This window comes from Tursiops truncatus, chromosome 2 (genome assembly GCF_011762595.2).
Source record: "Tursiops truncatus isolate mTurTru1 chromosome 2, mTurTru1.mat.Y, whole genome shotgun sequence".
Lineage (NCBI taxonomy): Eukaryota > Metazoa > Chordata > Mammalia > Artiodactyla > Delphinidae > Tursiops > Tursiops truncatus.
In genome coordinates, this window is record NC_047035.1 from 154621127 (window position 1) to 154632440 (window position 11314).

An 11314-nucleotide genomic window follows, 5' to 3' on the forward strand; every position below is an offset into this window, starting at 1 on the left:
CTCTTAGATAGCCTCATCCAACAGAGGGCAGACAGTAGAAGCAAAAAGAACTACAATCCTGCAGCCTGTGGAACAAAAACCACATTCACAGAAAGATAGACAAGATAAAAAGGCAGAGGGCTATGCACCACATGAAGGAACAAGATAAAACCTCACAAAGAAAACTAAATGAAGTGGAGATAAGCAACCTTCCAGGAAAAGAATTCAGAATAATGATAGTGAATATGTTGCAGGACCTCGGAAAAAGAATGGAGGCAAAGATCAAGAAGATGCAATAAATGTTTAACAAAGACCTAGAAGAATTAAAGAACAGAGATGAACAATACAATAACTGAAATGAAAACTACACTAGAAGGAAAAAATAGCAGAATAACTGAGGCAGAAGAATGGATAAGTGACCTGGAAGACAGAATGGTGGAATTCAATGCTGCAGAACAGACTAAAGAAAAAAGAATGAAAAGAAATGAAGACAGCCTAAGAGACATCTGGGACAACATTAAACACAACAACATTCGCATTATAGGAGTCCCAGAAGGAGAAGAGAGAGAGAAAGGACCAGAGAAAATATTTGAAGAGATTATAGTTGAAAACTTCCCTAACATGGGAAAGGAAATAGCCACCCAAATCCAGGAAGCGCAGTGAGTCCCATAAAGGATAAACCCAAGGAGAAACACGCTGAGACACATAGAAATCAAACTAGCAAAAATTAAAGACAAAGAAAAATTATTGAAAGCAGCAAGGGAAACATGACAAATAACATACAAGGAAACTCCCATAAGGTTAACAGCTGATTTCTCAGCAGAAACTCTACAAGCCAGAAGGGAGTGGCACAATATATTTAAAGCGATGAAAGGGAAGAACCTACAACCAAGATTACTCTACCCAGCAAGGATTTCATTGAGATTCGATGGAGAAATCAAAAGCTTTACAGACAAGCAAAAGCTAAGAGATTCAGCACCACCAAACCAACTCTACGACAAATGCTAAAGGAACTTCTCTAAGTGGGAAACACAAGAGAAGAAAAGGACCTAGAAAACAAACCCAAAACAATTAAGAAAATGGTCATAGGAACATACATAGCAATAATTACCTTAAACGTGAATGGATTAAATGCTCCAACCAAAAGACACAGGCTTGCTGAATGGATACAAAAACAAGACCCATATATATGCTGTCTACAAGAGACCCACTTCAGACCCACGGACACATACAGACTGAAAGTGAGGGGATGCAAAAAGATATTCCATGCAAATGGAAATCAAAAGAAAGCTGGAGTAGCTATACTTATATCAGATAAAGTAGACTTTAAAATAAAGAATGTTACAAGAGACAAGGAAGGACATTACATTATGATCAAGGGACCAATCCAAGAAGAAGATGTAACAATTATGAATCTATATGCACCCAACAGAGGAGCACCTCAATAAATAAGGCAACTGCTAACAGCTATAAAAGAGGAAATTGACAGTAACAAAATAATAGTGGGGGACTTTAACACCTCACTTACACCAATGGACAGATCATCCAAAATGAAAATAAATAAGGAAACACAAGCTTTTAATGACACAATAGACCAGATAGATTTAATTGATATTTATAGGACGTTCCATACAAAAACAGCAGATTACACTTCTCCAGGATAGATCACATACTGGGTCACAAATCAAGCCTCAGTAAATTTAACAAAATTGAAATCATATCAAGCATCTTTTCTGACCACAATGCTATGAAATTAGAAATCAATTACAGGGAAAAAACCGAAAACACACAAACACGTGGAGGTTAAACAATACGTTATTAAATAACCAAGAGATCACTGAAGAAATCAAAGAGGAAATCAAAAAATACTTAGAGACAAATGACAATGAAAACACGACAATCCAAAACCTATGGGATGCAGCAAAAGCAGTTCCAAGAGGAAGTTTTTAGCTATACAAGCCTACCTAAAGAAACAAGAAAAATCTCAAGTAAACAATCTAACCTTACACCTAAAGGAACTAGAGAAAGAAGAACAGACAAAACCCATAGTTAGCAGAAAGAAAGAAATCATAACCACCAGGGCCAAAATAAATGAAATAGAAACAAAGAAAACAATAGCAAAGATCAATAAAACTAAAAGCTGGTTCTTTGAGAAGATAAACAAAATTGATAAACCATTAGCCAGACTCATCACGAAAAAGAGGGAGAGGACTCCAATCAATAAAATTAGAAATGGAATATAAGAAGTTACAACAGACACCAAAGAAATACAAAACATCCTAAGAGACTACTACAAGCAACTCTCTGCCAGTAAAATGGACAACCTGGAAGAAATGGACAAATCCTTAAAAAGGTGTAACCTTCCAAGACTGGACCAGGAAGAAACAGAAAATATGAACAGACCAATCATAAGTAATGAAATGGAAACTATGATTAAAAATCTCCCAACAAGGGCTTCCCTGGCAGCGCAGTGGTTGGGAGTCCGCCTGCCGATGCAGGGGACACGGGTTTGTGCCCCGGTCGGCGAAGATCCCACATGCTGCGGAGCGGCTGGGCCCGTGAGCCATGGCCGCTGAACCTGTGCGTCCGGAGCCTGTGCTCCGCAACGGGAGAGGTCACAACAGTGAGAGGCCCATGTACCGCAAAAAAAAAAAAAAAAATCTCCCAACAAACAAAAGTCCAGGACCAGATGGCTTCACAGGTGAATTCTATGAAACATTTAGAGAAGAGCTAACACCCATCCTTCTCAAACTTTTCCAAAAAATTGCAGAGGAAGGAACACTCCCAAACTCATTCTATGAGGCCACCATCACCCTGATACCAAAACCAGACAAAGATACTACAAAAAAGGAAAATTACAGGCCACTATCACTGATGAATATAGATGCAAGAATCCTCAACAAAATACTACCAAACAGAATCCAACAACACATTAAAAGGATCATACACCATGATCAAGTGGGGTCTATCCCAGGGATGCAAGGATTCTTCAATATATTCAAATCAATCAATGTGATACACCATATTAACAAATTGAAGAATAAAAACCATATGATCATCTCAATAGATGCAGAAAAAGCTTTTGACAAAATTCAACACCATTTATGATAAAAACTCTCCAGAAAGTGGGCATAGAGGGAACCTACCTCAACATAATAAAGGCCATATACGACAAACCCACAGCAAACATCATTCTCAATGGTGAAAAACTGAAAGCATTTCCTCTTAGATGAGGAACAAGACAAGGATGTCCCCTCTCACCACTATTATTCAACATAGTTTTGGAAGTTCTAGCCATGGCAATCAGAGAAGAAAAAGAAATGAAAGGAATACAAATTGGAAAAGAAGAAGTAAAACTGTCACTGTTTGCAGATGACATGTTACTATACGTAGAGAATCCTAAAAATCCCACCAGAAAACTACTAGAGCTAATCAATGAATTTGGTAAACTTGCAGGATACAAAATTAATGCACAGGAATCTCTTGTATTCGTATACACTAATGAGGAAAAATCTGAACGAGAAATTAAGGAAACACTCCCATTTACCATTGCAACAAAAACAATAAAATACCTAGGAATAAACCTACCTAGGGAGACTTTTGCAGACTGTATGCAGAAAAGTATAAGACACTGATGAAAGAAATTAAAGATGATACCAACAGATGGAGAGATATACCATGTTCTTGGATTGGAAGAATCAATATTGTGAAAATGACTATACTACCCAAAGCAATCTACAGAATCATTGCAATCCCTATGAAATTACCAATGGCATTTTTACAGAACTAGAACAAAAAATCTTAAAATTTGTATGGAGACACAGAAGACCCCAAATAGCCAAAGCAGTCTTGAGGGAAAAAAATGGAGCTAGAGGAATCAGACTCCCTGACTTCAGACTATACTACAAAGCTACAGTAATCAAGACAATATGATACTGGCACAAAAACAGAAACAAAGATCAATGGAACAAGATAGAAAGCCCAGAGATAAACCCATGCACCTATGGTCAACTAATCTATGACAAAGGAGGCAAGGATATACAATGGAGAAAAGACAGTCTCTTCAATAAGTGGTGCTGGGAAAACTGGACAGTTACATGTAAAAGAAGGAAATTAGAACACTCCCTAACACCATACACAAAAATAAACTCAAAATGGATTCGAGACCTAAATTTAAGACAGGACACTATAAAATTCTTAGAGGAAAACATAGGAAGAATACTCTTTGACGTAAATCACAGCAAGATCTTTTTGATCCACCTCCTAGAGTAATGGAAATAAAAACAAAAATAAACAAATGGGACCTAATGAAACTTAAAAGCTTTTGCACAGCAAAGGAAACCATAAACAAGACAAAAAGAGAACCATCAGAATGGGAGAAAATATTTGCAGATGAGTCAATGGACAAAGGATTAATCTCCAAAATATATAAACAGCTCAATATTAAAAAAACAAAGAACCCAATCCAAAAATGGGCAGAAGACCTAAATAGACATTTCTCCAAAGAAGACATACAGATGGCCAAGAAGCACATGAAAAGCTGCTCAACATCATTAATTATTAGAGAAATGCAAATCAAAACTACAATGAGGTATCACCTCACACCAGTTAGAATGGGCATCGTCAGAAAATCTGCAAACAACAAATGCTGAAGAGGGTGTGGAGAAAAGGGAACCCTCATGCACTGTTGGTGGGAATGTAAATTGTTACTCCACTATTGAGAACAGTATTGAGGTTCCTTAAAAAATGAAAAAATAGAATTACCATATGATCTAGCAATCCCACTACTGGGCATATACCCAGAGAAAACCATAATTCAAAAAGACACATACACCCCAATGTTCATTGCAGCACTATTTACAATAGCCACGTCATGGAAGCAACCTAAATGCCCATCAACAGATGAATGGATAAAGAAGTTGTGATACATATAAGCAATGGAATATTACTCAGCCATAAAATGGAACGAAATTGGGTCATTTCTTGAGATGTGGATGGATCTAGAGACTGTCATACAGAGTGAAGTAAGTCAGAAAGAGAAAAACAAATATCATATATTAACGCATGTATGTGGAATCTAGAAAAATGGTACAGATGAACCGGTTTGCAGGGCAGAAGTTGAGACACAGATGTAGAAAACAAACGTATGGACACCAAGGGGGGAAAGCCGTGGGGGGTGGAGATGGTGGTGTGATGAATTGGGTGATTGGGATTGACCTGTATACACTGAAGTGTATAAAATTGATGACTAATAAGAACCTGTTGTATAAAATAAATAAATAAACCAGAACAATAGAAGCTACCAATCTAAAAAACAGAGAGAATTTAGACCAAGCAAAAGGAAGACAAAAAATATCTCAGGAAAGTCTGGGACTATAAAAGAAAGAGTTGTTTCATTGGAGTCCCAGAAGGAGAGGATAAAATGAATGAGGTTGAAAAATATTTAAAGAAATAATAATGTAAAACATCCCCAATTTGGCAAGAAGTATAAACCTACAGATTCAAGAAGCTGAGTAATCTGCAGACAGAAGAAACTCAAAGAAATCTATGCCAAAACACTTTATAGTGGAACTCCTGAAAAGGAAAAACTCTTAAAAGAAGCCATAGAAATGAAGCTTTACCTATAAAGGAAAGATCATACCAATGACTGTGGGTTTCTCATCAGAAACCATGATTTCCAGAAGGAAGCCTTGCAATATTTTTCAAGAGCTGAACAAAAAGAACCATCAACTGAGAATTCAATACTTAGTGAAAACCTCCTTCAGGAATAAAGGGGAAATCAAGACATTATCAGATGAAGGAAAACTAAGAGAATTTTTTTTTTGCCAACAATTCTACCCTAAAACAATGGCAAAGGAGGTTCTCTAAGCAAAAAGTAAATGATAAAGTGAGAAATCTTGGAACATCAGGAAGAAAGATTAAATACAGAAAGTGCAAAAAATGGGTAAATACAATAGATTTTCCTGATCCTCTTGAGTTTTCTAAATTTGTGTGATGATTGAAACAAAAATTTTAGCTGGCAAATGTGGTTCTCAAAGTACGTTAAGGTGATATTTAAGAAAACTACATTTTATATGGGGGAAGGTAAAGGGAAATAAGGTTTCTGTGCTTCATTTGAGTGGGTAAAATGTCAACACCAGAAGACTTTGATAAGTTATGAATACATGGTATAATATCTAGAACAACTTTTATAAAGCTACACAAAGAGATATACTCAAAAACGCCATAGATATTTCAACATGGAATTCTTTTTAATGTTCAAGTAATTAACTAGAAGCCTGGAAAAGGGAAATAGAGAAAGAAAAATCAGAGTGAACAGAAAACAGACTTAAGCCTTAATATATCAACAATTACATCAAATGTAAATAAGCTAAATATGTTAATTAAAATACATTTGCAGAGCAGATTAAAAAAAAAACACCTATATGTTGTCAACACATATATAATGATATATGTATGTTAAAGGTAAAAAGTTAGAAAAAGTATACAATCAAACATTAAGCTGGGACTTCCCTGGTAGTCCAGCAGTTAAGACTCCGTTCTCCCGATGCAGAGAGCCCAGGTTCAATCCCTGGTCAGGTCCCACATGCCGCGGCTAAGATCCTGCTTGCTGCAACTAAAAAAGATCCTACACATGGCAATGAAGATCCTGCATGCAGCAGTGAGGATCCCGAGTGCTGCAACTAGGACACAGCCAAAAAAATAAAATAAATAAATACTTTTAAGAATTAAGCAACATAATCTAATCAACATTCATAGAATACTGCACCCAACAATAGGAAAAACCAATTTATTTTTTCAAGTGACCATGGGACATATACCAACATAGACCATACCCTGGATCATTAAACAAACATTAGCTAACAAACACACTGAAAGCATATGGGGTATGCTCTCTAACCATAGGGAAATCAAACTAGAAATCAATAACCAAAAGATAACACGAGCATTCCAAACAAAACATCACACTTCTGAATAATTCATGGGTCAAAGAGGAAGTCTCAAAGGAAATTAAAAAAATAAAAAAAATATATAATGACCTGGATTAAAATAAAAACACAAAATCTTTATGGGATGAAGCCAAAGTGGTGCGTTTAGGTAAATTTATAGCAATTTATGCTTGCATTTGAAAATAGGAAAAATATTAAATAATCTAAACTCCCAACTGAAGGAACTAGGAAAAAATGGAAACCAAGCAGAAGAAAGAAAATAATAAGGATTTGAGCAGAAATCAATGAAATTGAAAAAATATATAGTTCTTTGAAAATATCAATAAAATTGATAAACTTCTGGAAAGATGAATAAGGAAAAAAGAAAACACAGATTAATACTAGGAATGAAAAAGGAGATATCACTACAGACCCTGCAGATAACAAAAAATAGTAAGGGAATACTGCATACAACTCTATACATTTCATAGCTTAGATGATATGGACCAGTTCTTCAAAAAATACAGCCTATCACAACTCACCCGATATAAAATATTAATTTGAATGCCTCAGTAACTATTAAGGAAATTGAATTGGTAGTTAAAAAATCTCCCAGAAAAAGATATCTCTAAGATCATATGATTTTAATGGAGAATTCTACCAAACATTTAAGGAAGATGTAACATCAGTAGTATATAATCTCTTCCAGGAAATGGAAGAAGAGTAACTACTTCTGCAGTGGATTTATGAAGCTGGAATTACCTTCATATCAATATTCCTCATGAATATAGATGAATAAATTATTAACAAAATACTAGAAAGTAGAATTCAGAAATATATACAAAGAGTTATACATCAAAATTAAGTGGAATTTATTCCAGGCTGACTGAATATTCAGAGCTCAATCAGTGTAATTTACCATATTAACCAGCTAAAGAAGACAAGTTGCATGACCACATCAACTGATGCAGAAAAATCATTTCATGAAATTAAAAACACATTTATGATTTAAAAAAAAAAAACCTGAGAAAAATAGAAATAGAAGAAAACTTCCTTAACTTGATAAGATACTGACAGTTAATATTATCCTTAATGGTGAAAGATGAATGCTTTCCCTATAAGATCAGGAACAGTTGTGTCCACTCTCACCACTACTCTTTGAGATAGAACTAGAAGTAATAGCCAGCACAATATCAGAAAGGGATAAATAAAACTGTCCCTGTTTGCACGTGACATGGTAGTCTACATAGAAAATCCTCAGAAATATATATATATATATATATATATATATATATATATATATATATATTTATACATACATTTATGTAAAACCTCCTGGGACCAATAAGTGAGTGCAGCAAGGTCACAGAATACAAGATCATCATACAAAAATTAATTTCTACATCCTAGCAATGAACATGTAGAAAAAAAAAATTTAATGACATTTAAAATCACTGAAAAAATGAAATACTTAGAAGTAAATCTAACAAAACATCTACTGGTCTCATGCTGAAAACTACTAAAAGCTAATGAAAGGTATGAAAGAAATTTTCAATAAATGGAGAGACATACCATGTTCATGTATTGGAGGACTCAACCTATTATAGATGAAAATTCTCTCCCAAGTTGGTATGCAGGCTTAATGCAATTCCAGGCAAACCCCAGAAATAGTTTATGGTAGATTTAGAAAACTAAAATTTATAAGGAAATGCAAACAAAATAGAATATCTGTAACATTCTGGAAAGGATAAATAAAGAACCAATTTCAAGACTTAGGTAGCTACAGTAAATAAAATTCTGTGATATTGGTGGAAGTACAGACACATAGGTCAATGGAACAGAATAAAGAACCCATAATTAGCTACACACTAGTACAGGCAACTGATTTTTGACAAAGGAGCAAAGCAATTCAGTGGAGTAAGAATTGTTTTTTCAATAAATGGTGCTGGAGCAATTGGACATCCATAGGCAATAAAAATGAACTTCAACATAAACCTCACACCTTGTATGAAAATTAAGTCAAAATGGATCCTAGATTTAAATGCAAAATTATAAAATTTTTAGAAGATGATAAGGGGAAAAATCTTTGGGACCTAGAACTTGGTGAAGATTTAGTAGACATGTCACCATAACGTGGACCATAAAAGAATAAAATCAATAAATTGAAACCCATCAAGATTACAATCTTTTCTCTGTGAAGTGTCTATTAAAAGAATGAAAACACAAGTTCCGGACTGGGATAAAATATTTGTAAACCACAAATCTGACAAAGGACTCATATCTATAATATAGAAAGAGCTCTCAAAACCCAACAGTAAGCCCCATCCCCCTCCACACACCTTCAATGCAATTAGAAAATGGGCAAAAACATGAAGAGACCTTTCACATACATAAAAAGATATAAAGGTGACACATAAGTATGTGAAAAATATAAAACATCAGTAGCTATTAAGGACATGCAAATTAAGAATATGGGTTAATATACAATATTAGAACAGCTAAAATAAAAATAATGAAAATATCAAATCTGGAAAAAATGCAGAGAAATGGGATCCATAATGTATTGCTGGTGGAAATGTAAAATGATACAGCCACTCTGGAAAATAATTTGGCAGCTTCCTGAGAAACTAAGCATGGTCTTACCTCATGACCCAGCAATTTCACTCTTGAACTGTCCCATAGGAAATAAAACTTACGTGCACACAAAGACCTGTGCAAAATTGTTCCTAGCAGCTTTATTTATAACGGCAAAAAGAAACTGGAAACAATAAAAATGTCTCTTAATAGGAGTATGGTTAAACTAATGGTGGTATACTCATACCATCGAATATTGTTCAGCAATTAAAGAAAGGAATAAATTATTTTTTAACATCTTTATTGGAGTATAATTGCTTTATGATGGTGTGTTAGTTTCTGCTGGGTAACAAAGTGAATCAGCTATACATAAACATATATCCCCATATCTTCTCCTTCTTGCATCTCCCTCCCACCCTCCCTATCCCACCCCTCTAGGTGGACACAAAGCACTGAGCTGATCTCCCTGTGCTATGCGGCTGCTTCCCACTAGCTATCTATTTTACATTTGGTAGTATATATAAGTCCATGCCACTCTCTCACTTCGTCCCAGCTTACCCTTCCCCCTCCCCGTGTCCTCAAGTCCATTCTCTATGTCTGCGTCTTTATTTCTATCCTGCCCCTATGTTCTTCAGAACCTTTTTTTTTTCTTTTTTTAGATTCCACATACATGCGTTAATATATGATATTTGTTTTTCTCTTTCTGACTTACTTTACTCTGTATGATAGTCCCTAGGTCCATCCACCTCACTACAAATAACTCAATTTCATTTCTTTTTATGGATGAGTATTATTCCATTGTATATATGTGCCACATCTTCTTTATCCATTCATCTGTCAATGGACACTTAGGTTGCTTCCATGTCCTGGCTATTGTAAATAGAGCTGCAATGAACATTGTGGTACATGACTCTTTGAATGATGGTTTTCTCAGGGTATATGCCCAGTAGTGGGATTGCTGGGTCATATGGTAGTTCTATTTTTAGTTTTTTTGAGGAAACTCCATACTGTTCTCCATAGTGGCTGTATCAGTTTGCAAGGAATGAATTATTGATACACTCAACAGCTTAGATGGTTGTCATGCTGAGCCAAAATTGCCAATCTCAAAAGGTTACATACTGGATGATTCCATTTATATAACATTCTCAAAATGACAAAATTATATAGATGGAAACAGATTAATGGTTGCCAGGCATAGGGAGGGAAGGGCATTAGTGTGTGTGTGTGTGTGTGTGTGTATGTGTGTGTGTGTTGGGGGTGTGTAAGTATAGCTATAAGTGGGTAGCACAAGAGGAATCTTTGATGGTGGAATAATTCTATATCTTGATTGTGGTGGCAGTTACACAAATTTACACAAGTAATCAAATTACATAGAACTATATGCACACATTGTATCAATGCTAAATTCCTAGTTTTGATATTGTATTTTAATTAGGTAGGATGCAACCATTGGGAGAAGCAAGGTGAATAGTACCTCCCTCTACTATCTTTGCAACTTCTCTGAATGTATAAATATTTCAAAATAAAAGTTAAGGAAGTTAGTGCCTCACTTTTAAGAAAAGTCTGGTAACATAATTCTAAGGAGGGTTCTTGGAAAATAAGAGAGACAAAGATAGAAAATAAGAAAAGGATGAAAACATCATAGATCTAAATAATGGGGTAAGCATCCCATTAATAGGAGTTATAGAAAGATAGGATATGGAAAACAGATGAGAAGGAATCCTTAAAGAAATAATGCCCCCACATCCCCAGAACTCATATGTATATACTCCTGGGTTCCCAAGTTCTGCTTAGTATTCATCATCGTAAATGAAAAAAATATGCAAACCATG